The 22,980-nt window shown below is 47.8% G+C and overlaps 1 protein-coding gene and 1 pseudogene across 2 annotated transcripts in view; both read left to right on the plus strand.

Annotated features, from left to right (window-relative positions):
- LOC124523378 (cytosolic 10-formyltetrahydrofolate dehydrogenase-like) overlaps positions 1-4,694 on the plus strand; it is a 143,578-nt pseudogene extending 138,884 nt beyond the window's left edge.
- An 8,910-nt stretch (positions 4,695-13,604) lies between these two features.
- LOC124524537 (solute carrier family 41 member 3-like) overlaps positions 13,605-22,980 on the plus strand; it is a 101,089-nt gene continuing 91,713 nt past the window's right edge. For both annotated transcript variants that reach the window (XM_047096848.1, XM_047096849.1), the window contains exon 1: positions 13,605-13,727. The gene's annotated coding sequence lies outside the window, so the exon portion shown is untranslated. The remainder of the gene's footprint in view (positions 13,728-22,980) is intronic.

The following is a 22,980-nucleotide window of genomic DNA, read 5'->3' on the forward strand; positions in this document are numbered from 1 at the left end:
GGGCACCTTTTGGGATGAGCACTGGGTGTTGTATGGAAACCAATTTGTCAATAAACTTCATAAAAAAAAAAATAAAATAAAATAAAAATCTTTCTTGCCTGCCCTGCATCCCTGCTACCATCCTGCTGACTCTCCACAGCTTTTCCTAACTGGACCATCACATCTGCTTCCTGAGGGACCTCTTATACCATGCTAACCCTTTACTCATGTAGCTGTCGGAAGTCTGCTTATATCTTCCCCAACATTGGGGCAATTTCTACAGGGACCCATCCCCCTGTGGTGACGAGCTCAAATTCCTCACTTCCACCCAGGGTCTTCCATGATCTATTTCTAACTTGCTTGCCCATGACACATGCTCCAGCCATTTTTTATTCTCTCTGAATACATCTCACCTTTTCTTGCTCCCTGTGCATTTTCTGCTCCTCTGATGAGCAACCAGCTCCCGTTTCCCCAACTGGTGAATTCATCAACCAGCTCAAATAACATCCAGACCCAGACCATATGTGCTCCTGTGTCACAGCTGCTCCCTGGAATCTCCTACAGTGGCAATTTTATAGACACTGCCACTCTGCTTACTCACTCCCTTCCTTGCCCCCCTGCAGACTAGGGGCTCCACGATGCCAGAGTTCAGAGGCTGATTGGAAAGAGTGAACTGAAGGCATGGTTTGCAGAGCAGTGAGGGGATGGAGTGCATTACCTCGAAACCAGGAACAATGGGGAGCCACCATCACCATCCCCTGGCCTGAGGGCCAAGAGGAGGGCATAGAATTCCTGGAATCTGGTGAGGGGCAGAACTATGAGGTAAAAACTGTACTGGAAGCCAGAAGATGAGGGAGCATGGGCATACAGTCCCCCTCATGGGGCCCAGAAGGGCAGAGAAGAGTATGAAGGAACAGGAAAGGGACAGAGCCTGGCCAGCCCAGAGCCTCCAGCACCTGATGGGCAACAGTTCGTTTGCAGATGGAGTGAATACAGGCCACACCACATGAGCCAAAATGTGTTCATACCTAACTTTTTTTTAATGTTTATTTATTTTTGAAAGAGAGAGAGGGAGGGAAAGAGACAGTGCAAGTGGGGGAGGGGCAGAGACAGAGAGGGAGACAGAATCTGAAGTAGGCTCCAGGCTCTGAGCTGTCAGCACAGAGCCCGACTCGGGCCTCGAACTCACGAACCGTGAGATCATGACCTGAGCCAAAGTCAGACGTTTAACCGACGGAGCCACCCAGGCACCCCTCATACCTAACTTTGGTTTTAAAATTTGTAATTAATGTTAAAATATAATTTACAAATGTATGAAAAGTATGGAATATTTTATTTAAGTTACTTTTAAAGTTAATTTCTTTTTGTTTTTCTAAAAATCAGACAGAGAAAATTTCATGTCTCTCAATTTTCCCTTAGGCTAAATGAAATCTCAGTCCAGTAGGGTCTCAGGGCCCCTGCGTTCTGTGCCTAGAGGAAAAATAGAAGAAGCATTTATGCTGTCAGAGGTGGTTCCATCTAGAACCAGGGCCTGTAGGGGCAGCAGTCCGGATGGGAGTAGGTGGTGGGCGTATGTTGACAGGAGAGCAGGAGGCACTCGCCCCTGTGCTTGGGACATGAGCACCCACACTGAGGTGCCTAGAAGGAGATGTGAAGCAGTCCTGGGAGATCCTGTCCATCAGAACTCGTGTCCAACCTCCCCCTACTCAACCTACTCCACAGGGACTGATGGAGAGCCGCCTGAGGGGCTATACTAGATACCGAATTGCTGTTCTATCACAGACCAACACGGAGCATTAGCCTTGTTTTCCTCATCAGTGTTTAGTTGAAAGGGTTGTGAGGATCCTGTGGACTCATACACCTGGGGCAGGAAAGGCACCCACAGTATGTGGCCTCCACCACAAAGGTGTCACAAATTGCAGTGCCAGAGTAGAAATGTGTGCATGGTGGCCAGTGGGACCCAGGCCTGGCCTGGGAGAGGACCACCCACCTACACACCATGGAATCCTGTCTGCCCCTTAGGTTTCTTCTTCAAGCCAACCATTTTCATGGATGTGGAGAACCACATGTTCATAGCCAAGGAGGAGTCCTTGGGCCCATCATGATCATCTCTCGCTTTGCTGATGGATAGGGAGCCCTGCTTATGTCTCTTGAGAACTGGATCCTCTTCCTTGCTTTACTGGGTTCTTCCCTTGAGCTTTGTGGGTGGCGGGTGTGGCCAGAAGGAGAATTCAGGTGGGGTGGGGGCTAAGGACAAGCCTAACCTAGCCTTCCCAGTCCTTGTCAACCACCGAAGTTAGCAGAGTCCCCGGAGGTCCAGGAGGGCTGGTTCCAACTGAGAGCATCCACTTCATCTCTCTGATGCCTCTCACAGCCTGCTGGTCCTGTTCCCATTATCCACTGCTGTGTAAGAAACCATCCCAAACTCCAGTGGCTTGAAATAACAAGTTACTTATTTCACTTGTGAATCTTCAATTTGGTCAGCATTCGATGGGACTGGCCATATCTGCCTCCATGTCAGGGCCTCTCCTTAGGCTTTCCGTGGCATGGCAGTTGCTGCTTGGCACCTCACTCACCCAAAGAGGGCCAGTGGAAGATGTAACCCTCCTCAAGAACCATCAGTCAGCCTCAGAAACACTGGAACCTCACTTTCCCCTCTCTTATTGGTCCAGAAAGTCATTGAGGCCAGGAGAGGAATAGGAACCGGCCATAATTGCTCTACCACAGACTCTTTTCCTGACGATTATTTTTCAGAGTAGAACCTCTGAGCAAATTCTAGAATGACACCTCATCCTCAATACACTGTACTTCCAACTGTCAAAAAATTATCTTCACATGCTGTGTTAGAATGAGACACTTTTCTACTGTCTACCAAGCAAATATTGTGGTGAGTCTTCAAGCCTATGAAGTCTTTGTGGGAAGGCCCCCAGGGTAGCCCCTTGAGAAGGCCTGACAGATGCACCTTTCCATGTGTAGTGTGACTCTAGCCTGCCCCCCTCTCTGGACTCCCATCCCCCTGTCTATAAAGTGAGGGGCTCACCCAAGATGACCAGAATGGTCTGACCCTGCTCTGCCTCCGCCCTGTCATTCTTTCCTCTTCTCTCAGGTGCCCTACTTGCTGTAGGCCCAGCACATTTCCTCAGAGGGTTCTGCATGTGGGAAGCTTGGAGTGGGCCTGGCCTCCCCTCAGAGGAGAGGGAAGGTCTCCCTGCATTCCATGTGTCAGGTGGCCCCGTGACCCTCCTCACAGAGTTCTTCATGGGTTTTCCCTGCAGTGATATTGACACCGTGCTGTCTGGGGCCAACATGGCAGAATTTGGTCTGGCCTCTGGCATCTTCACCAGGGACATCAACAAGGCCCTGTATGTTAGCAACAAACTGGAGGCAGGCACATACAACAAGACCGACGTGGCTGATCCCTTTGGAGGGTTCAAGCAGTCCAGCTTTGGCAAAGACCTCGGTAACCTAATCCTCAACACCTGTAAGGCACCTTGGTGCTGGGCCCAGTCCTGGGGGCCAGGGGTATAGTGTTGACAAGACGGCTACCAGTGCTCACTTCTTACTGGGAGGGGACAAGCGATAATTCAGGCAGTATGCAAGATCCTGCTAAAAAGTGAGCAGTGCAGGAAGCAGACAAGACAGAGTAATCTGGCCAGAGACATGGAAAGGTGACTTTAGCGGGGACGAAGGTGGGCCTTTCCCAGTAGGTGGCACCTGCTCTGAAACACCAGTGTCTGGAAGAGGCAGGATAAAGACATGAGGGTGCATGCTCCTGGCAGAGGGACAGCGGGTCCTGAGAGACCAGCTTTGGTCTTGGAGCTGCAGAGAAGGGCCTCAGTTCAGGGACAGGAGAGCCAGAGGAGAGGAGGCTAGGGAGGCTGGCAGGGGGCCAGAGAGCAAGTCCTGACCATCATGGTCAGAGCTTCATCCACAGAAATAGGGGAAGCCATGGAGGCTAAGTGTGGAGGCCAATGGGGCAGTGTGAGTCCACAGTGTAGAGACAATGTCACCCAGGCAGGTAGCCACATACAACCTGCCTGGCCTGTCAGGGGAAGTGGAGATCCAGTCTGGCACTCCTCTTTCCCTGGGCTGTTGCATGACTTAGGATGAGTGTCTCTCTCCCCATGCTGCCACTATGGAGTCCAGCAGTTGAGGACTGGCTCCAGTTGGGGATCATACCTCTGAGGCCCAGTAGTGGTGAGGGGGACAAGGTGTGGGAGAGCAGCTGTCTCCTGGACCCTCCATCCCTGAACCCAGCTCAGGATCCTCAGGGAAGTGGTTGCTCTTTCGTTTTCTCTCCCCTCTCTAACCTTCACACCTGTGGGAACCCCCAAAGGTGCTCATTAAAGGAGGCCCAACAAAACCCCCCAAAGTCTGATACCACACCATGCACACAGAGGTGGGACTTGCTCACATGCACATGCACAGGTGTGATGTTGGACAATCCTGCTCTGTTTGTCCTTGTCTGCCACCTCTTCCCGCCTCCTCTTCTTGGTGTCCTCCATGGAAATATGCAAGGGCTATTGTCATCCAGGAGGCTGTGGGTGCCAAATCCCCAGGATCTGATCTCAGTCACTTAAGGCTATGCCCCCGAGCTCCTTGATCTCATCCTCTCTGCAGCCACCTTATCCCCAGGGCCCTGTGCACATAAACCAGGCATCCTCTACAGCCCATCACGGCTGGGCCCAGAGACCTCAGCAGGCCCCAGCTGGTGAAGTGTGGCTCCTGGAGCTAACCTTAGTGGGTGGGGGAGATGTCAGGCAACCACAGGCCTGAAATGCTGGTCATGGGGGCCAAACATGTACAGCAGAACATAGCCAGCTTCTCGGTGCCTGAGTTCCCTTTTCTAGTAAAGGCAAGACCTGGAATTAGCTGGGGTGCAGCAGTGGGGACAGGCAATGGGTTGGTACCTTTGGTTATAAGGGCCCCAAAAGAACCTCTTGGCTGCCCTCGGGCTGATGGAGGCATCAGTGTCCTTCACCCAAATCCAATTCTCCTTGCCTTCCAGACACAGGGAAAAGGACACTTCCCCGTTCTTTTCTGGGGTGGGGTGTGTGTGTGGAGCCATATGACTAATTCTGCCCAATATTGCAAGAGGGAAGTGAATGTGCCACTTCTGGACCAGACCAATTAGTGGCTGGACTGAGACCCTTTCTCCAATCTGAGGTAGTGACCGGCAGTATCTGAAAGGGTGCTGTTCTGCCTGCCCAGAGCCTCCAGTGACTACAATGGACCTGTGGCAGGAGCAAGAAAGGAACCTTTGTTGTTATAAACTGCTGACACTTCAGAGTTTGTTTGTTCGTTGACACAGTTTTATTCTCACTGCTGTAGTGATAGATGGGTGTTCCTCTGACCATAATTCATAAGAAAACCCTATTATATATGTATTTTAGAGCCAGCAAAATATCAAATGATAGGGTAAGAGTTAAATCAATGATTCTAATTTCTGTTCATTCCAGTATCTTCATTTTTTATAACAAATATTTTATATCACCCTTTTTATATCCCCCAGATTAACAGATCATATTTCCACTCTATACACATCATCTAAATAAAATTACCATATTACCTTCACTTTAATATAGCTGAGAAATAAAGGAAAGAAAGTTTTAAGTAAACTATGAGTGCTTCACTGTGTAGGTGTTGGAAGAGTTGGGGGTTCCAGTCAGCCTCTGGAGCACTATCCTGAATTCAGATTTTTCTCACAGGAACCGCAGATCAGGATCTGACCTAGGGGACCCTGTGTGCATTTGGCCTTCACCATTCATGGAAGGCTTCAAGCATAGACCTTACAAAAATTGTAAAATACACATAACATAAAATTTACCATTTCAACCACTTTTTTTTAATGTTTATTTATTTCTGAGACAGAGACAGAGAAGAGCATGAATGGGGGAGGGGCAGAGAGAGAGGGAGACACAGAATCAGAAGCAGGCTCCAGGCTCTGAGCCATCAGCACAGAGCCTGATGTGGGGCTTGAACTCACAAACCGTGAGATCGTGACCTGAGCTGAAGTCAGTCACTCAGCCGACTGAGCCACCAGGCACCCTGCATCTCAACCACTTTTAAGCATCCAGTTCAGTGGCATTAAGTTCACTTCCATGTTGTGTGACTATCATCCATGTCCAGAATTTACACATCTTCCCAAACTGACTCTCTAAACATAGACTTTTTAATGACAATGGCAAATGAGGGGGCTCAGAGAGCTGAGATATATCACTCACATCCAGAAGAAGCAGAAGCACATTATACAAATTTAAATTTGTGCCCTTTAACTACATACTATACAACAATTTAGAATTGTTAATAAATACTACAATGACTTAACTCTGAGTTATATTTTTAAGCATTAATGTGCTCCATGTTTTTTTTAAATACTTTATTTATTTTTGAGAGAGAGAGAATGAGTAGGGGAGGGGCAGAGAGAGAAGGATACACAGAATCCAAAGCTGGCTCCAGTCTCTGAGCTATAAGCACACAGCCCAACACGGGGCTCGAACTCACAAACCACGAGATTATGACTTAAGCCAAAGTTGGATGCTTAAGCAACTGGGCTACCCAGGTGCCCCAATGTGCTCTGTGTTAACATGTAAAATGTACAAGTTTTGTAGGCTTGTTTTGACATTTCTTCATCTTTTTAATATACTGCTAGCCCCCAGGCATGGAAGTGGTCCAGGCCTCTTGAGCCTTTGGGAGGAAATGGTCTGCATCTTAAAGGTGAGGAGGCGGGCTTTCCTTAGGCTCTTGTTTCTGGTGAGTTGCTGACTCCTAGTCTTTTCCCCTCTGCCAGCTGCTCTTCCAAGTGAGGTCAGCAAAACTTGTGGGACTATTTTTAGTGGCAGATGCAGTGACCTTAGCCCTCCTTCTGGGGCCCTGAGGCTTCTTCCCAGTAGCCCAGGGGTTGTTTTTGAGGTTCCTATAACCCTTGAGGTGTCAGCAGCTTCGTGTGCTATCCTCCTTCGTGGGGCTATTCCCTCCTGCGTCCCCAGGCTGTCAGGGGCCTGGATGTGAGCCCAATTGCTGTGACATTCCTACCTGGAGGGAAAACCAGCAGCTTCACTGAGGCACACCTGAGTCCATGCCCCTACCGGGGCACTGTAAGTCTGCTTGCATGAATCTCAACAAAGACAAGAACGTCCCTGGCTGTTAAGCCATTTTGGGGGTGGAGAAGACTCCTGGGTCTGCTGCAGGGAGGTTTTCTAACAGAGGCATGATCATCCCTCACATTGTAAGTCCAGCACTGCCAGACACTCTCTAGGGGCAAGTCTCAGCTTCCTCATTGGAAAATGGGAATGGTAATGTCTGTTCTGCCTGCCCCCAGGTCTGTCACAATGATTCAATGATATCATGGATGTAAGCATGTATTGGAAAGTCCTAGTAAAGTGCAAGGTACTATTTCCATTATAGCATGAACAGTGTTTTTAAGTTTTTTAATTTACTTTGAGAGAGGGGGAGTGAGAGCATGAACAGGGGAGGGGCAGAGGGAGAGGAAGAGAGAGCGACTCCCAAGCAGGTTCTGTGCTGTCAGCGTAGAGCCCAACGTGGGGCTCGAACTCACAAACCATGAAATGATGACCTGAGCCAAAATCAAGAGTTGAACGCTTAACTGACTGAGCATAAATATTTTTGTTCATGTTTATGCAAATTACAAGAGGGTTTTGAGTAGTGGCGCTGTCTTCCTTCCTGGCAGCTCTCGACACAAGGATGGTGGTCCGGGCCTAGGGCAGAGAGAACTGCTGCAGTCCTGTCCCACCTTGAGGCCCGTGTGCTTCGTCCTGCTGTCACTGAGTCATGGGGTCATGGATTTGGCAGGACCAACAATAACAATAGCTCACTTCTCCATGTGTGCATGAAGCCCAGGAATGGCCTTTGGGTGTGGGTGGGCAGGCTGGGGTGGAGGGCAACTAAACCAGCTCTGGATTATTCAGCATGCCAAGCAGGGGTGGTGAGGGGCAGACCCTGATTCTAAGATATCTTCCTCACCAGACAACAGATTTCTTACTTGGAATTTTATAGTTTCCTGTGTAAATTTGATTATAAATTTAATACCAAAGAGCAGCTAATTCAGTCAGTAGTCATCTTTGAGCCAGAACACTAGATGAATCGGAGCCTCCCCCTATTTATAAAGCTCTCATCCGTTCATGCCTTCATTCTCTTGTTCCCTTGCGTGAGAGAGGCAGCTTGGTTGATGGAATGGAAAATGTCATCTTTAGATTTAATTGGAATGGAGTTTGAATTCTGGCTATGCCTCTCAGGGCTGTGACCTCCAGCAAGTGGAGGAACTCTTTAGGACCTCAGTTTCCTCATCATATAAAAGGTAGGAGATATTCCCCTCACAGGCTTGATCCAGAGGTCAGCACTGATTTGCAGATGGCAATCTGCACCTGGAGTAAGTGGCTGGCAGGCACCCTTTGCCCTCCATCATTGCACCTTTTTATTTATTCTGCAATCAGCAAATGTCTTTCCAGTGCTGCAGATGTCCCCGCCACTGCCCCACTCAGGTTCCACCTCCAGCCCTGGGCACACCTGCCTGACTTCTTAATGTGGGCCCGCAGCAATTCCCAGGAAAGCCTTCTCTGCCGTGGGAGCCACTTGGCCCACCTTGCCTGACAGTCCATCAGGCCTGAAGGACCGGGGCACTATTGTCCCCTGGAAGTAGTCCTCATGTAAAGATAGGTGGGAGTTAGGATTTGTACACCCTTCAGGGGCAATATCTCCAAGGCTCCCAGAATTCCAGGCAGGACTGAGCTCCAGATGCCCACGGAGGTAACTTGCTTGGTAACAAAACTTCATTGGCTGCCCTCCTTTCCCTGCTTCACCTCCTCCCTCTCCCACCAACGTTTTCTGGGATCATCTCCCAGATAAACTCCTTGTACTTGAATCCTCATCTCAAGGTCACTTCTGGGGGCTGGGAGTGGGGGCAACCTAAAGCAAGTGTCTACTATGTACTAGTGGAGATGTTCAGAGATGAACAGACAGAGTCTCTTCCCTTGGGGAATTCACAGTCTGAGAGGCAAAAATATCCCACCTAATATGGCACAATGACATAGTTAAGAGGTGTTGGGGGATTCCAAGGAAAGAGGCTGAGGGGCATGTGCTTGACACTTCCCAGGGGAGGACAAGCCTGAGCAGAGGCTAAGGGAGTCATTGCAGAGGGCAACCACTGCAGGGCAGGACCAGGTAGGAGGCTGACCTTGCTGCAAGGTGTGGTCTCTGAAAGGATGGCTGAGTGGCAGCACAGGCGTTGGTGGGATTGTGGAAAGAAGGTGAGGTTCCTAAACTCCAAAGTGATTTGTAGTATCTATAGTATGTCTTTGTGGGTCAGTCTGCGAGGCCGGGCGATGGCCCTCCAGTCTGGGCAGTGGGGCAGTCAGGGCTTGGCCAGCCCATCATACGGGCCTCTGAGACTGTGGGGGACAGTGCAGCGGTGGAGCAGGGGGCTGGGAAGGATTTGAACTGGGGCTGCTGCCTCCAGGCTGAAGGCCATTTGGAGAAGACAAGGACTGGTTGGGAACGAAGGATGGACGGTATGGTGGCAGAGCAACAACAGGAAACTGGAACAGGCATGAGGAAAGCTGTGGGCAGGGTAAGGCCCTCCTTGTGCCCCAAGCCTGCTACAACGGTCCATCCATGTGCCTAGAATCACCCCCTGCTTGTGATTTGTCCTGTTAGAACATTAATGGTAACAGTAAACATAGTAGCAGGAAACATGAATTGAGCCCTTGCTACATGTGAGGCACTAGATGTGAGGACTTTACATGGATTGCTTCCTGTCGCCCTCAACCTTTTGAGGCAGGTACTAACATTAACTCCACTTTACAGATGAGAAGACTGAGGTTCACATCTTTCCTAAGCTCAGCTTGTGAAATTATTTTTTTAAACTTAAAAAATTATTCATTTATTTTTGAGAGAGAGAGAGAGAGAGAGAGAGAGAGAGACAGAGCGAGCGAGCAGAGCAGGGGCAGAGAGAGAGTTAGGATCTAAAGCAGGCTTCAGGCTCCAAGCTGTCAGCACAGATCCTGATGCAAGGCTCAAATTCACGAATCATGAGATCATGAGCTGAGCTGAAGTTGGATGCTCAACTGACTGAGCCACCCAGGTGTTCCTAAGCTTGTGAAATTATTAATCCCTTGCATTAGTCAGCCGGGACAGCCACAACAAAGTACTCCAGACCAGGTGGTTTAAACAACAGACACTTATTTCTCAGAGTCCTGGAGCTTGGAAGTCCAAGCTAAAGGCGCCAGCACAGTTGGTTTCTGGTGACACCTTTACACTGGGTCCTCACATGGCCTGTTTTCTGTGGGCACAAGCAGGAAGAGAGAGAGATGAGAGATGAAAAGAGAGCACTCTTGATTCTCTTCCCCCCAGTTGTGAGCATTCCAGTCCTATAGGGTCAGGGTCCCACCCCATAAGACCTCATTTAACCTTTTTTATAAAATTTTTTACACATTTATTCATTTTTGAGAATGAGAGAGACAGAGTTTGAGCAAGAGAGGGGCAGAGAGAGAGGGAGACACAGAATCTGAAGCAGGTTCCAGGCTCTGAGCTGTCAGCACAGACCCCAAAATGGGGCTCAAAATCACAGATCGTGAGATCATGACCTGAGCTGAAGTCAGATGCTTAACCAACTGAGCCATCCAGGTGCCCCTCATTTAACCTTTATTGCATCCTTATAGATATTATCCTCAAGTACAATCACATTGCGCATTAGGACTTTAATATACAAAATATTCGGGTGGGGAACAACACAACTCAGTCCGTAAAATCCACTAACATTTTATCATTTACAAATGTATTTTGTGTCTATATATCTTAAATTTCCATCCCAGCACTACAGTTTTGGTGTAGTATCTCTTTGTAAAGCTATTCACTGCCAAAAGTTCAGCCAGGCCTGTGGACTCCCAAGGCAGCACTCTGGGCACTTCTAGATGCCCGTTAGTGAGGGGAAGAGAATGGGGCACGAGCTAGTTTGCAGGATTTGGTGCACACTGCCTGCCACTTACCAAGGCCCTGAAGAATGGGTCCTGTGTCCGAGCATTGCAATTGTCCTTTGGAACTTAGCTGGGGCTGCCCCCTTTGCAAGAGTGCTACATTCTCCCTATGGTTTCTTTACTATTTAAGTCAACTGATAGTTGCCATTTATCCTCATGCTTTTGATGGTTTATTTTTCCTGCATTAGAGGTAAGTAGAAAATAAAATGTTTCTTATAAGTATATTGACACAAGATAAACCCACCTCAAAATTTACAGAACCCAGGGCAAGATTACAAATGGAGGCCCACAGGGGCACCTGGGTGGCTCAGTCAGTTAAACGTCCGACTTCAGCTCAGGTTCCCGGGTTTAAGCCCCATATTGGGCTCCATGCTGACACCTCAGAGCCTGGAGCCTGCTTCACATTCTGTGTCTCCCTCTCTCTCTGCCCCTCTCCTGCCCATGCTCTGTCTCTCAAAAATAAAAGTAAATAAAAGTTAAAAAAAAAAAAACAACACAATTGCGAGCCCCACAAACCATATGTTTAAATACATATGCAAATAAAACATAGCTGTAAAATAGAGTCTATTCTGTTTTCTGGCCTTGACAAATGTACTTCCATAGCAACCTGGGAGGCCAGTTCAAATGTAGAATTCTTGGACTCTTGTATAAAGACACAGGGCATGCTCCACAACTGGTTCATTCTCTGGGGCACTGATCTGAGTATATATCCTAGCAGTGGGCTTAGAGCCATTCAGAATTCCCAGGTCTGGGGAGCTGGAGCATCATCTGGAAAGTTTAGGGCAGGATTACTGGCTACCAGTAGACATGAACCCTCTTTCCTTGGGGAGTGCAGGAAGTGCCAGAGGATGGCTGGCCCCCAGAAGCCTAGATGGGTAAGGAGGTGTGCAGGTAGTACCCAACCCAGATATAGGGCAAGACACCTGCTGAAAATCAGGGTGTCTGTAAACCTATAGTATATAGATATAGATAGATAGATGATTAGATATAGCTATAGATATATATATATAGATATAGATAGATCTATATAGATAGATATATAGATATATCTAGATATATCATATATAGATATGTCTAGATATATCTATGTAGATAGATATATCTATGTAGATATATATATTTGACAAAGATATATATATCTTTGTGTTTAGCAGGCAGATTTGTCTTTTGCTGAAATAATATAGCATAGGACTAAATCTTATTAAATATCTAGCATCCACTTGCCCTTGTGTTTCCATTCATTTTGGACTTTTGTCTGGTTCCACTCATGTTCCAGCTCTGTGAGCATGAGAAGGTTTCTGGCAAAAACCATAAGGGTGAAATTTGCCTGAGGCTGTGTGCCTCCAAAATCTCTCATCCTTCTTTAGATGTTGGTCAGAAGAGGCCAACAATTAAGACTGTTTTGAGTCAATTAGGGAAAATAGAACTGGACGGGGTATTGCTAACTTTGTTGGGTGTGATACTGGTATTCTGGGGATGTTTGAAAAAACAAACCTTAATGATTAGAGAAACATACTCAAGAATTTAAAGGTGAAATACGTCTGCCAGAATGCTTTAAAAATTACTCGGAGAGGAATACTATGTGGCAATGAGAAAAAATGAAATATGGCCTTTTGTAGCAACATGGATGGAACTGGAGAGTGTAATGCTAAGTGAAATAAGCCATACAGAGAAAGACAGATACCATATGGTTTCACTCTTATGTGGATCCTGAGAAACTTAACAGGAACCCATGGGGGAGGGGAAGGAAAAAAAAAAAAAAAGAGGTTAGAGTGGGAGAGAGCCAAAGCATAAGAGACTGTTAAAAACTGAGAACAAACTGAGGGTTGATGGGGGGTGGGAGGGAGGGGAGGGTGGGTGATGGGTATTGAGGAGGGCACCTTTTGGGATGAGCACTGGGTGTTGTATGGAAACCAATTTGTCAATAAATTTCACATATATAAAAAAAAAATTACTCGGAGAACAACAAAACAAACAAACAAACAAAAGGTGTGTGTAGGGGGATATAGACAGGAAAAAAAAAAAAGGTCAAGAGGCAGACCATGATAGAAGCTGGCCTATCAGTGTGTGGGACCATTTTATTGTTCTACTTTTGCGTGAGTAAACATTTTTCATAATAAAGAAGTTAAACATAAAAACAAAATGGTATCCTGGAGAGCTGATGGAGCTCTGGCTGCAGGCGAAGCAGCTGTTCCTTAAGAATGGCTGGTCTTCACACACCCTTTACAGATGGGATCCTCAAGCCCCCATTCCTCCTGGGTGGTTTCACAGCCCTAAACTCGGTTTCCTTCTTTGTAAACTAGGCCTCAGCATATGACCTCCCCGCAAGGGCTGCTGCCAGCATTGAGCATTGACTGCAACAAAGGAGGAGAGGAGCTTGGCACTCTCAGGAAGTGTTCAGTTTTACCCAGCCTGGAAATGACTTCTGGCTACACTTGTCCCCACCACAAAGTCCAAACTCCTGGGCCCGGGGGTGGAGTCTGCGAGGCCCTGCCTTCCAGCGAAGTGGGGGTCAGACACCGCGACCTTGCAGCGGGGGCACCCGGGGCCCGCCTCCCTCGGGCCCTGGGCGTCAGGGCCCTGCCTCCAGAGCCGGCTCCGCCCAAGGCCCCGCCTAGGCCCGCCTTCGCCATGTTCTGCGGCGGCTGGGTATGGTGGCCTGAAGATCTGGCGTTCCCTGTTTCCTCATTGAGCCCTCCCCTTGGCCCGCGCGCCTTCTGCTCGCCTCTTGCGCGCTGCTGCCCGGGAGGGGATCGGGTAAACATGGCGCTGCGCCCCAAGCGGGCCTGGGCAGGGGTGCGGGAAGTCTGGGGTAAAGCGGCGATGGAGTCCAAAGGGGGCAGAGGTCTGGGTGGGTGGACATGTCATACTGAGGAGGCCCGGCCCTGGGGAAGCGCTGGGGTTGGGGCGCGGAGTGGCGGAAGAGCAGTAGAGGGAGTAAACCCAGGGCCTTTGGAGGGGGACCTCGGGACGGGGTGGGGCACACCTGGAAAGTCCGGGGCCTGGGCAACGCAGAACAGGACGTGAACCCAGAGCGCGGGGAGGCCGGTGGGAGGCCAGGGGCCTGCAAGAAGGCAAAAGTAAGGGAAAACGGGAAGGGAAAAGAGAAAGTGGTACCAGAGGGGCCTTGGGCAGAGGGGGCGCCTGGGAAGGTATCCAGGTAAGGACCCAGGGCAGGGTCCTGGATGACGGACCTGGGATGGAGGGAGACAAACCCAGGGCCCAAGGCAGGTTTGGTGCCTGGGGCGGGGGCAGGGAGGCGGGGGGGAATCCAGACTGAGGGTTGGGCAAGTCTTCACGTATTTCTGAGGCTCTCTCTCCTGCATATCCAGTATCTTGGCTTACTAGGCCTGCTGTCCCCCCACCTACTTATCAGAAACTACCCAGGTGGGTATTCCAGCTGATTCTGATGCAGCTATAATTTAAGAGGCACTGGTCTGAAACATTAGAGCTTTGAGGAATTTGAAGTGGGAGAACCAGCCAGGTGCCCTGTGATGCAAGTGCATTATTACATTTAATCTTCACAGCCTTGTGAAGTTGGTGCTCTTGTCCCCATTTAACAGATGAGGCACAGAAATTTCACTTTTCCAAGGCCCAGCATCTAGGAAGAGGAAGAGCTGGGATTCAGACCCTCAGGGCAGACTCCAGGGTGCTCCCACTGAACCAGGTCTCCTATAAAACTACCAGAGGTAGTTTGGCCTCACAGCAGGTAGTAGTGGGCAGCTGAGTGGAGCCGATCAGTTCCAGCATTTTGGCTGTGCAGTGAATAGTTAGGACTGGCCTTGTCTCTTGCCTTGGGGTGAGCACTAGTTTGTATGAGGTCCTGGTGACCAGGTCTCAGACCTGATGTGTTGGCCCCAGGGTGCCCAAAGGCCCTAGATTCAAGGCCAGCTTCTCCCTGACTCATGGGGAGGCTCTGCATCAGTGTCCTCCTCAGTCTGATGGGTACAGACTCCCCAGGAGGCATCTGCAAGAGCAATGACCTTACAGATTCCTGTGACTGGCAGCCAGATGGGCCCAGGTCCCCCTGCCCAGCCCTTCTCAAGGCCTGCGCCCGAGGAAGGGGCTCCAAACACACGGGCTGTGCACGGCTCTCACTCCACACTCTGACACCTTGGCAGGGTCTGACACCTTAGTAGTTCTTTGTTGGGGGGGCCTGTCTTGGGGCACTGCCTCCATATTGTGTCCCAGAGGAACAGAGGGAAAGGCTGGGTGGGAACCTCTGCCCTGGAGTCAGTGCCACCCCCCCAGGTCTCCCCCTCTCTGGGGGCTACAGGACAGGGTTTTCCTGCGTCCACAGCCCACTCTCCCGACAGAGGCCGCCTTCACCAGCAGGCCTGTCCTTCAGTGTGTTCATCTGTACTCATTTCTGTCGATGCAAATGACATCTGAACACATTGTCCTTCTGACACACCCCCACGTTCCCAAGGAAGCTGAGTGCCCTTGACTACCATCCACAGGGTTGTGAGGTCCCTGCTGGGGGATCATGGAGGCCCCCACACTGTAAGGGGCACAGGGTAGGTGGGAATGCATGCTGGGTGCTGACCACACTGGGCCTCTGGTGCACATTTGATGAGTTTAGAGGGCATTCTTCAGTGTGCTTCCCTCACACAAGTTTCTTCTGGAACTGTTCTGTGTGGTCCCCATAGCTCTGCCCTACACCTTGAGAGGAGGCCGCTTTCTTAGCAGTTTAGCTCGGCTGCTGGCACTTGCCTCCTGGTGCCTACCTGGTTTCTTGGTGTATTTGGAAACTCATTTGTATTCTGTCTGAATCCAACTGCCATGAGTGAGTCATCCAGAGGGTTTCACTCATTTTGGGAGGAGAGAACGAAGCTTTGTGGTTCATGCTTCTCTAATTGTCTAGTGTTTGTAAACGCTTTTGGGCCTCTTTATTTTTTTTAATGTTTATTTTTGAGAGAGAGAGACAGATGGAGCATGAGCAGGGGAGGGGCAAAGAGGGAGGGAGACACAGAATGTGAAGCAGGCTCCAGGCTCTAAGCCTTCAGCACAGAGCCTGACATGGGGCTTGAACTCATAGCTGTGAGACCATGACCTGAGCCGAAGTCAGACACTTAGCATACTGAGCTACCCAGGCTCCCCATTGGGCCTCTTTTTAATTGATTATCTTGTCTGATCTGTGCCCTTCAGCTGGTGAGCCTTCCAGCTCCCTGGTTATCCTGTGACTGTGGTGATGGGTGATTTCTCCTCCCCTTCCTCTGGTTCCTGCTTTTCCCAGCGCTGTCTTGACTTTTCCACTCCTTCCTGCTTACATGCGTGAGTCTTCCTGAAGTGATGCAGTTGTGATTAAGTTGTCAAAAGCAGCTGACTAAAGTCAACAAAGGAAGGATTCTCTGGTAGGCTGTATCTCATCCTTTGTTGACTTTAATTAGTGACTGATTTTGTCTGCTGATTTATTTTATTCATTATTGGCTTTATACATTTTGTATTAATTTAACTTTTCTGTTTTGATATCATAATGAACTCATGGTCCTTTGCAGATTCAACTTGTGACGTAGTAACTATACTGTATTATTATTAGATACTGAAGTTGTCACCAATTGACAGTGGTAGTCTGTTTATAATTTTGTTCCTTTGTCATTTTAGTCCCTCTTCTGACACCTTTGAAAACATCTTATTTTCTAGCAACCCCAGAGGGTTCCAGAGCCGTCTCATCTTTTCTCCTGCCCCAAGTTATGGGATTCATTGTCCTCCAAGAGTCCTGTTTTGAGTATTAGACATGAAAATCTGAGTGCAGAGATACATGGCCCCCAGGTTAGGGGGACATGTTGTTGCTTTGGACTACTTTTAGAAGTGTCAGAGCCAGAAAATACATCTTGTTTTAAGGTTAGAGTTCACATGGACTTCCAGCGGTTTGATGCTCTGTACCCAACTATCTTTGAAGTACATAGTGTCACGGGCAGCTAAGATTTTTCTCCCACATTGGCAGTCCTCAGCTCAGCACCATCTCTCACCCCCAGAGGAGGGCAGCTAAACTGTAAATGAAATCACAGAGCTGGAACATTGTCAGTTATCTTTTGATGCATAACAAAGTACTGCCAAACCTAGGGACTTAAACAGACAGTGATTTATCATTTCTCAATGTTCTGTGGATTGCTGGGGTGTATCTTTGGCTTCACAGGGGTGATCTGGGGTCATTCAGGGGCCCTGATCCCTTTTTAGTGGGGGAAGCAACAGAGTTGTCTTTTGAAAACATAAACAGTCACTCTGAGGAAGAAGCATGTACTCCTTGCTCTGCCTGTAAGACCCTAGGTGACTGGCTGCCTTGTCCTCCTTTCCTGCCATCCTCTTGTATCTACATACCCCAGACTTGTTGGCCTCTTTGCCTTTCCTTCCTTGGAAGCACCAAATTTGCCCTACCTCAGTGCCTCTGTACTCGCTGTTGTCTGCTTGCAGGGCTCCTCCCCTAGATCTTTGCACAGTTGACTTTTTTTTTTTAAGTTTTCACTTTCCCAGGATAGTCCCTGTCAATTCACAGTATTTAATTTATCTTGTTCACTTACTTGTTCTATTGTTTATTTCTGTCTCTGCCTCTAGAATGCAAATTTCCTGAGAGCAGGACCTTTATCTGTCTTGCTTTCCACTGCATTCTTGGTGCCTAGAAAACTCCTTGCATAAAAGGAAGGAACAAAACATTTGTTGAATGGATGATAAATCATTCATGCACCAAAGGAGGAGAGGGATGAATAGGTGGAGCACAGAGGATTTTTAGGGCAGTGTAACTACTGTGTGTGATATAATGATGGATGCATGTCATTCTACATTTGTCCAAACCCATCGACTGTACAACACAGGAATGACCCCTACTGTAAACTGGACTTGGGGTGATCATGATGTGCCAGTGTGGGTTCATCAGTTGTAACATGCTCCTGTCTTGTGTGGGATGTTGGGGCAGGGGTATATGGGAACTCTGTGTACATTCCTCTCAATTTCTCTGCGAACCTAAGACTGCTCTAAAAAATAAAGGTGTTTTTTTTCTTTTTTTTTTAATAGTGCACATCCATTGGGAAGAAGTCTGAACAATATAGACTTACATATAAAGTCCAGAGGATTATATTCATACCTTCTGTACCCCAAGCCCTTTCTGTTTATATCCGCGCCTCTTGTGTTGACTGGCTGGGTGGCTGTGATGCCTTTCATGGGAAAGATGAGATTAAGAGGTGGAATGGGGAAACTGCAAGCTCTGTGTTAGACCGAGGGTGCCTGAAATGACTCTCAGACCCGCTGAGTGGGAAGTTGGCTCTCCGTGTCTGGATCCTGGGCTGAGGGCTGAGCTGGGAGACGTGATTGGGAGGTAGTAGCAGCATATCATTGTTACTTCAGGCTATGGGACTGGGGGAGGTCCACACACAGGCTGTAGACAGAAGACAAGTGAGGAGAGTCTGGAGTGTCAGCGTTAGAGATCAGAGGGAGAAGCCACACCAGGAAAAGAGACAGGACACCCGTGGAGTAGGACAAAAATGAGACATGCATGGAAACCTGGGAAGGGCTGCCAGATAAAACACGGAATTTGAGAGAAACAGTGACTCACTTTTCAGCATAACTATGTCCCATTTTACCTGCAAAATCTGGCAACCCTAAGCTGGAAGAAGAATGGTGTGACATCATATCAGCCTTTCCACAGTGCTGCTACAGGCCAGGAATGCCTGCTGGGACTATACTACTTGTGGTGATTCCCTTGCGGGTTCCCCTCCTGGAGCCATTGTTGAAGCTGGATCAGCCCTTGTGGTTCTTGTTATATTATTGCAGGAAGTGCCTTAGCACAGTCATGAGGGAACTTTGGAGAACAAGATTTATTACTCACAGGTCCTGGCAGGTCCATGGCATGCCCTAGGGCCACACAGCCACGCAGTGCAGTCTAAGGTAGAGAGAGAGGGAGGGCGTGTGGGTCTGGGGCTCTGCATTTATTGGGACAGGATAACTAGGGTTTCATGGGTTCACTGTTTATTGGATGGCTTAAAACATGAGAGCAAGAAGTTGGATAAGGGAAGGGAGCAGCAGAGTCACTCAAGCAGTCAGTGATCTAGATTACCCAGGACTTGCTAAAAGGGGAGCTTCATGGGTGAGGGTGAGCTTCTGGGGTTGGTTTGCTAGGAGCTGCCTTTGAAATGGATGCCTCAGCAATCAAAGGCTTCTTGACATGCACACACTAGGAGCCCAGGAGAAACAAAATCAGTCCCAGCACCATTAACCTAGCCTTTATTGTAGAGTGCTGAACACAGGAAAGCTCCAGAAGAGCCTTTTAACAAGGGGGAGGTGGGCAGAATGTTTTAAGGGCTTTAGGGGGAAGGTATTTGTCAGAGTTCCTGTAGATGTAGCAGGAAGGGGGCAGCACCAGTGTGGCCATTTTCAGAAATGAGAGCAGGGCGTTGTTCTTGATGGTCAGCAGCTCTTCTGTGCAGGCTGGACTGGACTTTATCAGGAGGGAGGAGAAGGGATGAAAAAGGAGCAGGGGCTAAAGCCACATGCAAGAGGGGTGGGGGGCACACTGCGGGGACAAGGATGTGGGGAGGCCACGGTGGGCAAGTCTCAAGTCCTTGAGTCTCTCATACCCTAGTGAATCTGGCTGAGACGTTGGGCACACTGAGGTCTGTGGGGATTGTTTGGCATCGTGCAGGTGACCGCTGGTCTCAGCAAGGACCACGTGTGCAGGAAGGAGCCAAATGGGTATTGAGCACAGAGGCAAAGACATAGAGACAGTATGGACATGTCTCTTTCATTGTGCCCTGAAAGGGAGGAGAGAAATAGGGTACAGGCTAGAGGATGGCTTGGGGTCCAGGAAACTTATTTGAGAGACAGATTCTCGTGCAAGGTCCTATTGTTGGAGGATCCCGCAGAGGGAGTGCGTAGAAACTGAAAAGGCAGGAAAGGAGACCCTTGCTAGTGCTAGTTCTTGAGAAGGCCAAGGTGGGCTCCAGGGCCCAGGGGAGAGGCAGTGATAGCCCTTCTCAGGATTTGTGAGCATAAAGGATATGAAGGGCTGCTGCATGGGTCCTGGGTAGCTGTGTCTATTTTTTTTTTTTTTAAGAGATTAAGTATCTGGCACTGCAGGGACCCAGGGACTGCCCCCTCCCCAACCCTATTCTACTAAGCATCCTTTCTCCCCTTGGGTTTGAAGGGAGCCACATAGGATAGCAGAATGGGGACCTGAGACCCTGTTGATTGTTCTGTATGTGGCTCTGGATGAGGTTTTGGGGTGATAGTGGGGTTCAAGGGATCCAGAGCCAACGGCCAAGAAAGACTTCTTGAAGACGTCTTTGGTGCAAAAGTGATTTTTATTGAAGCATGAGGACAGGACCCATGGGTAGGAAGAGCTGCCTGGGACCATGAGGAGAGACTGGGGGAGGTAAAGTCCAGGGGAAGTTTCCAGTGAGATTTTCATATGCCAAAGAAGACTCATAGGATACCAGAGGCCTAGCCATTGTCGAGCTAAGCTGGTTTTTCCCTGTAGCAAAGCATTAGCTCCAAAGAGTTCCTGGAGAAACGTTTTACTCTGCCAGCCTCAAGTAATTGTCAGTGGGCTGCAGGTTATAAGGAAATTTAGTTCTATATGCCATTTCCTTCTGCCTTTTTTTTCCACATCAGCTCCAGTGGTGGTAGGACTGGTACTCTTCCCCTCCCCCCCCCCCAGCGCCATTACCTGCCTCCCTACTGTGGCCAGGCCTCCTATGTGTGCCTGACTCAGTTTACCACTGTTGCTGCACAGCTTGTGGTGAATTTAAAAAGAATGGTTGGTTCGCCTCAAGGTTCAGGCTCAGAGGGTCTAGGGCAAGAAAGCCACTGGGAAGATGGAGTGTGGGCCTCAGTCCGAATGAATGACCTGGGCCTGGACCAACCAGGTAAGGGTGACTTCTGTAGGGGAAGGACCAGGGCAGGAGCCAGGGTGGTACCTCTGTAGCAAGAAGAGCAGACATTTCCTGTTTTGCTGCTGGGCTGCTGTAAAGCCTTTAGGAGGGGGGACTCATGGTGTAATACGTAATTTCCATCTTTTTTTTTTTTTTTTTTGTAGTTTATTGCTTTTTTGAGCTGAGCAAAGCCTGCCTTCACCCAGGTTCTGTAGCCTTGTGTGTGTGGACTGTTCTACCTTCAGTCGTGTCCCCAAAGATGTGAGGTTTCTCCTGTGTCCTCCTTACTCATTGCTCACAGCTCAGGCTGTCCTCACAGGCCCAGCATCTCTGTTGACTTAATAAAACTGCTGTACTCAGTGCAGGGCCCCTGGTCCCTTGCCAATGGGGATCTGGGGCTGGTGGCCTTGGGCTGGCTAGGAGTTAAAACATGTAGCGACTTGTCCCTGCCGTGTTCTTTCCTCTATTCTTCCTCAGTCTATAAATCCTCTGGCAAAAAAGGTTTTACCAACCACTGGGTGAACTATCAAGGATGACATGAGAAATTACATAAAAATTATATCCGTGCTAAAAATAGGGGTGGACAGATGTATACATTTTATTAAATAAAACAACCCGGTATCTAGGACATTGATTAAAAAAAATAGCATGTGTGTGTGTGTGTGTGTGTGTGTACACATTGGAAGGATATACACTAGATTTAGCATTAGTTATTTGGGGGCAGTAACATTGTCAGTGATTTAAACATCCTTATTTACATCTTTATGTTGTCTAAATTATATTTTTTATTAACACATTACTTTTGTGTTAAAAAGCAATCCGGTTTTGTTTTGTTTTTTTTTTTTTTTGGAAAGGGATGGTTCTTCAGGAGTAGAATAGATGGATTGTGGTTCTACAGCATAACTGAATGCAAGAATCTTCATGTCAGGTAAAAGACACCACACCTGAAGAATAAGTGGAAAGTGACTATTGATCTAAATTGCAATGTAAGCACAACACTGTTATTTAGGGCTGTATTCTTAGTTGGTAACACTAAATAAGGATGATACAGAAGCTGAGGAGTGATTCTCTCCAGAGTGTGGACAGTCGCCCCTGTGATAAGGAATAAAGGTTATTGTTAGGGGCTCAGAGAGTTTGGGAAGCTGCTAGTATTCTGCTTCTTCACCTATTCCATAAATAATTCATGAATTTTTTTATTTATTTGTAAATCACATACCATAAAATTTGCCCCTTCAAAATGTATAATTCAGGAGAACAGAAGATACATGTTCACGCAAAACCTGCATATGTTCTATGTTCATGTAATAGCCAAAAAGTAAAAAAAGTTCATGACATGGTGAATGGATAAACCAAATGTGTTCTATCCATACAGTGGAATATTATTTGGCCATAAAAAGGAGCGAAGTACTCATTGATGTAACAACGTCAGTGAACCTGGAAAACATTATGCTAAGTGGTGTCTTTTTGACTTGCATTTTTCTAACAACTGATGTTGAGCATCTTTTAATGTGCTTATTGTCCATTCAACTCCTTTGCCAGTTTTTAAATTGGATTTATTGTTGAGTTGTAAGTATTCTTTATAAATTCGGGATATTAGACCCTTATCAGATTACATGGCAAATATTCTCTCTCTTTATGTGGATTGTCTTTTTACTTTATTGATAGTGTCCCACAAAACTTAAATTTTGATGAAGTCCAATTTATTTAATTTTTCTTTGGTTGCTTTTACTTTAGATATCATGTCTAAGAAACTGTTACCTAATCCAAAGTCACTAAAACTTATACCTACGTTTTCTTTTAAATGTTTTATAGTTTTAGCTGTTAGGTTTAGGGCTTTGGACCATTTTGTGTTAGTTTTTGTATATGGTTTGAGGTAGGAGTCTAAACACATGATTTTGCATGTGGATATCCAGTTATTTTTGGCACCATTTTTGAAGAGGCTCTTCTCTTCCCATTAAATAGCCGTGGCATCCTGGCTGAAAATCAATTGAACACAGGTGCATGGGTTTATTTGTGGACTCTCAACTCTATTTCATTTATCTATATTTTGATTTTTTTTAACGTTTATTTATTTTTGAGACAGAGACAGAGCATGAACGGGGGAGGGTCAGAGAGAGAGAGGGAGACACAGAATCTGAAACAGGCTC

This window comes from Lynx rufus, unplaced genomic scaffold (assembly GCF_022079265.1).
Source record: "Lynx rufus isolate CCGP_SWC_20201006 ecotype Redwood Valley unplaced genomic scaffold, mLynRuf1.p SCAF_4, whole genome shotgun sequence".
NCBI classification, from domain to species: domain Eukaryota; kingdom Metazoa; phylum Chordata; class Mammalia; order Carnivora; family Felidae; genus Lynx; species Lynx rufus.